Below are 7,247 nucleotides of genomic sequence, written 5' to 3' on the forward strand. Positions count from 1 at the left end.
TCCTCGTCGCTCCCGAATAGAGAGAACCCCTCCTAGTTTACGTCGTGGCGAGTAACCATGTGGTGAGTGCCGCCCTGGTCGTTGAAAGGGAGGAACCGGGACGCTAGCTCAAGGTACAGCGACTCGTGTACTTCATCAGAGAAGTACTTACTGACCCCAAGGTCCGGTACCCCCAGGTGCAGAAACTCCTATACGCCGTGCTAACGGCCACCAGGAAGCTCCTACACTACTTCACCGACCACGAAGTCACAGTCGTCACTTCATACCCACTCGGAGACATCATCCGCAATCGTGATGCCATGGGATGAATCTCTAAGTGGGCCCTTGAACTCATGGGCCATGACATCTAGTATACCCCCGCACCACAATTAAGTCTCAGGCTCTCGTGGATTTTGTCGCTAAATGGACGGAGGTCCAGCTACCGGCCTAGGATGTCTCCCATGAGTACTAGACAATGTACTTTGATGGGTCCGTAATGGCGCCTAGCTCAGGGGCTAGAGTGGTTTTGATCTCCCCAGATGGGAGAAGGCTTCGCTACGCCATCCGCCTCCACTTTTCGGCTTCAAACAACACCGCGGAATACAAGGCCCTTATTAATGTACTATGCATCGCCATCGAGCTCGGTGCTACGTGACTCTACGTCTATGGCGACTCAAAACTCGTCGTTGATCAGGTCATAAAGGAGTCCTCCTACAAAAGTCCCCTCATGACAGCATACTGCCAAGAGGTGCATAAGCTCGTGGACAAATTCCAGGGAATCAAACTGCATCACGTCCCTCGAAGGGACAATGACGCCGCTGATTTCCTCACAAAACTAGCCACCAGGAGAGATCCATCCTTAAGCGGAGTCTTCATCAACGACATCCATGAGTGATCCACCTGCATCCTAGAAGGTCCAACCTAGACACACCTCGATGGCCAGCCGGCGCTCGAGGGCTCTGATCCTAGTACCTCTATAACGAAGTCACCCGCGGACGTTGCCGTATTGGCACTCGATCAAACCGATTGGCGAGTACCACTACTCGCCTACCTCCTTAAGGAGGTTCTCCCACCTGAAAGAACTGAAGCCCGATGAATCACTCAACATGCCAAGACCTTCGTCATGCTTGGTAACAAACTCTACAAACAGAGTCCGTCAGGAGTGCTCATGAAGTGCGTTCCCGCCAGCCAGGGAAAACAGATCCTCCTCGAGGTCCATTCTGGGATCTGCGGGCATCATGCGGCCCCAAGGTCCCTGGTCGAAAAAAACTTTCACCAAGGTTTTTACTAGCCCACCGTGCTACGAGATGCAGAGGAGGTCATCCACAGGTGCGAAGGATGCCAGTTCTACGCTCGGCAAACCCATTTACCAGCACAAGAGCTCCAAACCATCCCAATCACCTGGCCATTCACGGTCTGGGGCCTCGACATGGTAGGACCTCTCAAGAAAGGTCCAGATGGTTTTACTCACCTACTCATAGTAGTCGACAAGTTTACCAAATGGATAGAGGCCAAGCCCATCACCAATCTCCACTCGGAAGAGGCAGTCAAATTCTTCCTCGACATCATCTACCGATTCGGCGTTCCTAACTGTATTATCACTGACCATAGGACTAACTTCACCGAGAAGAAGTTCCAAGACTTCAGCAATGGATATGGCATCAGAATCGACTGGGCTTCGGTCAGACATCCACAAACTAACGGTTAGGTCGAACGCGCCAACGGCATGGTCCTCCAAGGACTCAAGACGTGCATCTTCGACTGACTCAACAAACACGTCGGGCAGTGGGTTGAAGAGGTCCCAGTGATCCTTTGGAGCCTAAGAATGACCCTAAACCAATCCACAGGATTCACACCTTTCTTCCTGGCCTACGGAGCGAAAGTTGTGTTGCCCTCCGACCTCGACCACGGCGCACCGAGAGTAAAAGCTTTCGACCGTGATCGAGCCGCGGTAACTCAACAAGACACAGTCGACCTACTCGAAGAGGCCCATGAGACAACCATCATCCGCTCCGCTTGCTATCAACAAACCCTCCATAGGTACCACGAAAGGAAGATCAGAGGAAGGATTCTCGAAATCGGTGATCTCGTGCTACGAAGGACCCAATCGACGAAGGAAAAACACAAGCTCTCTCCGCCCTGGGAGGGACCCTATATGGTAACCGAAGTAATCTGACCGAGCACCTACCGACTAGAGGACAACAACGATAATGTTCTCAACAACACTTGGAACATTGAACAGCTATGTCATTTTTTCCCTTAGAAATCGGTCTAAACACCTTCAATTAAAGCACATGCTCCTGTAAGAGCGCCCTCGCCTGAACACTTTCAACTTGGGTCACTCAGGGGCTCCATAAATATACAAATATTGAGTACTACCTCTCTGTTTTGTTTACTATTGTATGGAAAATTCCTTCCTACCCCAACAAAGGGGTAGTTCATTCCTTTAATTTACCTTACGTAGCTTTGCTTTAAAAATTCTGACTGATCGCACCCCGCTCTTTCCTACGGTTACGAACAGCTGAGCCTCATGGGCCACGCCCCGGGCTCACAAGGTTGCAAGCTACGGAACAAACGGATAGGTACGAGAAAGAAAGAACTAAAAAAACGAAATTATGTTAAGGGAAAAACTAAGGGACGAAGGGGAACAAGCTTCCTCGAACGGAGTAACTCCATCACAGAAAACAAAATACCATTATAACTGTTAAGCACACGAACGTTTTATATGGGGGCTTCCCCCACAAATTTAAAACTACTACGGCCACTCGACAATTTCACTTGAACGCTAGAAATCGCTCGGTTCCTTTCCTTCAAAACTTCGGCAAAACGCAACAGGTACCTCAAGGGCGTCGCACCTATAGATGCTTAGCAGAAGAACATGGAGCTCCTGACCTTCTTATGCAGTCAAGGCAGCTCTTGAGGGGGGCACCACCACCGAGGTAAGGTCGCCATGACTGGAAGAAATCTCATCAAACTTTATGAACTGGCCAACCTGAGCAGCTATAGGCATGGAACCCTCCACCAGCATAGTCACGAGTGACCTCCCCTCCAATGAGGCTCGCCCAGAAAAGATCCGCCAGAAAGTCTACGCGTGGCTCCATCCCGAAGGAGGCCTCACAGACCAGATCCGACATCACGCTCTGGGTTCGCAAAAGGATCTATAAGTCCTCCCCCTCGCTCAATCTTCCTCTCACTTAGGAACCACCGCAGCATGTAGGCGCTCTCGGTGAGAAAGAAGAAGGAAGAAAGAGCGAGGAATCTCTATAGGAAGAGACCACCAGACCTCCCTGAGTCGATCGAGTCACCCAGAAAAGATCAACCGGCCTCCTGAGTCGATCGATTCACTCTAGATAAGCACCTGAGATACAGGTCGGAAGCGAAAGCGCGCCCCATGCGGGCCATGCTGACTCTGTCTTGAATGACGAGCATGGGTCCCAGTCAGACATTTCCGACTGAATCTCTGAACCCCGTCTCTCAGGACATCAAGGTGAGCATGTGTTCTTTAAAATACAAAATTGTTCACACGAGGGCTAACCCACGATTGATGAGCGTAGGTCCCGAACGGACATTTCCAACTGGACCCCTTCGAACCCCGTCTCTCCAGTCTTCAAGGTAAAACACTATCAAAGCCCCTCTATTTCATTACAAATCATTCATACATCCATACGCGCATTCATCTCATACGCCTGAACCCCCCGGACGGTTAGGGCATGAACCGCCCGGGGGCTCAGGAACTAAGCATCGCACATGCAGCGAAATGCACCAAAACGCTTCGTGTTGCGCCACGAAGTGGCGGCTTGCCTCATTTGATATGAGCAACCAAACAGAGCCAGGGGAGAAAACCGTAGATGAGCACCGTGCGGCCTTTTGCCTGGTCTGGCAAATCGGGTCATCTCAACCTTCTCGTTCGATCCTAAACCTCTCACCAAGCCCACAGAATCTCCATCGAGGGGAGGCCGTCAGGACACCCGGGTCGGTCTATGGAACGACCTAGGCATCTACCAGGCTGTAGGTAAAGGAGTAGTGCAATTCCACAAGAGGGCTATGCCGACCCCGTCACGAACGACGGACCCAGATTCCACTTGATCACACCTGTTAGCGAGCTCACTGAGCTAGTCTTCGAGCCCGAGCGATCGGGACAGACGATGAAACTTAGCCCCTCTAGTTGCGAGGAACTAGATGGGGTTGCGCAAAACAACTCACATCGCCCCCCACGAAGGCCCGACAAGGCTCAGGGGCTTAAATGCCATGGGACCACGACTTCGAACTCATGTCGATGGGATAGGTGACATCTGGCTATGGCTCTTGGGACCGTGACTCTGAACTCACATCAACGGGATAGGCGACATCCGGCTACGGCTCTTGGGACCGCGACTCCAAACTCGCATCGACAGGATAGGCGACATCCGGCTACAGCTCTTGGGACCGTGACTCCAAATTCGCGTCGACTGGATCGGCGACATTCGGCTATGGCTCTTGGGACCGCAACTCCGAACTCGCATAACGGCTTCACTAACTTAAACTAACTCTCTCGATCAATGGTGAGCACCGACGCCTAGGACTACTCACGACTCCACCTTACCCGATCCCACGACGTGCACCGATGCCAAAGATCGAACTTTGTTGCATCCAAAACTAAGCTATTTCCGTTCACGGTGCGCACCGACGCCATGGCTTGTTTCAAAACTAAAAACTTCCTTGCCCAATCCTCGGCGCGTACCGATGCTGGGATCAATAAGTTCTGTCTCAATCCAATCCCTGTGCTTAAAAAACACCTCGGCTACACAACGACGCCATGATTAAATAAAATTACGTCTTAAAACTCAAAACACGCGCATCCACAGACACCACAGAAAGAACCCCCTAGGCGGTTCTGCTCGAACCACCCGGGGGCTCGGGGGCTACACTCGTAGGTGCGCTCGCGCGTACCCGCTAGCAAAACAAAAAAATCCCCAGACGATTCAGCTCGAATCGCCCGGGGGCTCGGGGGCTCCTGTCGGGTTCATAAACCTAGGGTCCCTCGAGGACTGGCTTCCACGCCTGGGCTCGGCCCAGGAAAACAACATATAGTTCATGGGCCGGCCCAAAAATCTAAAACACAGCAGGCCAGAAGGGTAGTCTGGTCACCGACCGGAAGGTCTACCCTTAAGAACAAATGCCCGTTCATCAACTTCTTTGATCCATCTCTCCGACCGGAGCACTCGCTTCAGACACTAGCCGTCTCCAAGTAGTCTCTCCAATCGGAAGGCCTGGCCCAAAACGCTGCTTCCGACTCTGACCCCACGACCAGGGCTCGTGGGAACCCTGCTCACCGCTCTTCTCTGATCGGCGCACTAAGAGCCGACTAGGGCCATCCGACTGGGGACACCCCACTCGGAAGGAACCAGAAGACGTGCGGAGAAAGGCAAGGCATGGCTCACAAGTCAAAACCACTATACCAGGGACCATACCCTGCACAAAATAGTGCTCTGCAGCCACCCTGACACAAAGTATTATAGGGGCCACTAGAAACTCCCATATGGTAAGCCCCCTCGCGTGTCTCTGGACATCGATCGTAGTATGGGCTCTAGGACTTGCCATACCGGGTGAACATAGCGCGGCTCCTCACATGCCACTAGGAATCAAGAAGTATTTTGCAGGTACCGACGTCATCCTTCCTGAAGAAGATAGCTCGACCTCCCATGCGCATCTAACATCCTACAGCGACATCAACAGTATTGGGGGCGTCAACCATTATCTAGTTTCCATCACCGTAGGCAGCAAGGCTTAAAAACATCCGTACTTTCTCCCTCTCACCTATAAAGCGATCCCCTTCATCTATAAAAGGGGATGCGCTCCCTCCAATAGGGGGGATCAACTTCTTCAAGCTCAGACTCACTAGATCGACATCAACACTCCCAACCACAGGACCACCCAGTTTCGACTGCAACCCTTCCGATCGGATCCAACCAAACCTCTTGTACACCCCCTCCTTTCTTCTTCTCGTTTGTAACCCCACTACAGACTTCGAGCACCTGGGCTTAGGAATAAAGTCACCGACCGACCCCGACTGGACGTAGGGCTTCTCGATTGAGTGCTAGGCCACCTCCGATCGCAACGTGCAGCAAAACTACAAATATTTACTAGTTGGTCACTTTCTGCACCGACACCCCCTCTACACTTGCTCTTTTACTTGTATATATATCTTGTGCGAGTTGCTTGAGTAGCCAACAAGTTGAGTAGAGTAATTCGAGTAGCTGCTTATCTTGTGTAGATCGATTAGTTTGTGAGCTTGCCTCGAGTAGTTTGAGTGCTCTAGTGGTAGCTTATTGTTTTATATTGATCACTAGACTTGTGTAGGGGGCTTGCATTGTGTGCTAGCTAGGCTAGGCTTGTAGTTTCTATTAGGGATCACCTTTGTCTCTAACCTTTGTGCATAGTGTTTATGCGTTTGAAGGAATTTCTTTATAGGCTATTCACTACCCTCTAGCCATCCTAGGGTCCTTTCAAGAGGCAAAGAGTAGCTATAGTGGATATGAGGCTTGTGGAGTACCTCATGATCGGTCGGCTCATAGCCTAGCATTCACACGGGAGCCTGCTTTGAGGGGTAGTTGAGCTAGCGAAAAACCGGGGATCTTTGAACTCACCTCAACGAGAACATAGGTGACCGGCAAGTCACCAAACCCAAGGGATATATCTTGTGTCATCCTCTACTTGTGGTTTGCGCAATCTATAATTGCTCTTTACTTGTGTTTGTCATTTGCTAGTGTAGTTGTGCATTACTTGTACTTCTCTAGTTTGCTGGTCTGTTGTTTGTCCTCTTGCCCACTAGAATTGCATAGGAGTGCTCTTGCTTAGGCTTGCTAGACTAGGTTGTTGTAGTTGTTATTAGGGCCCTCCTTTGCCTAATATTATTTATTTCATTATTTGTAGAAGTTTTTAAATAGGGCACCATTCACACCCCCTCTAGCCCTCAACCTACTTACACGTGCGTCGCTTGCCCACCACTACTGCAGAAATCTTTCTGGAGATGGGCGTTTTGGATTAACCGAGGTGGGCAACGCAACCGCCTCGAACAAAAGGTCACGGTTAATACACGAACTATCGAGGCAGTTGTCTGCCCGCCTCGGTGGTTAATCAATAAAAAACAAAAAAAATCAAGTGATCCCATCGATGGAGCCCGCTGAGCCCATCGATGAGGCCCGCCAAGCCCATCCAAGCACCGCCGCTCGTCAAATCCATGTGCGCCGTTGTCGTGTGGGCACGTGACCCCAATGTAGATCTGTCGC

Source organism: Miscanthus floridulus, chromosome 8 (assembly GCF_019320115.1).
Source record: "Miscanthus floridulus cultivar M001 chromosome 8, ASM1932011v1, whole genome shotgun sequence".
Taxonomy (NCBI): Eukaryota; Viridiplantae; Streptophyta; class Magnoliopsida; order Poales; family Poaceae; genus Miscanthus; species Miscanthus floridulus.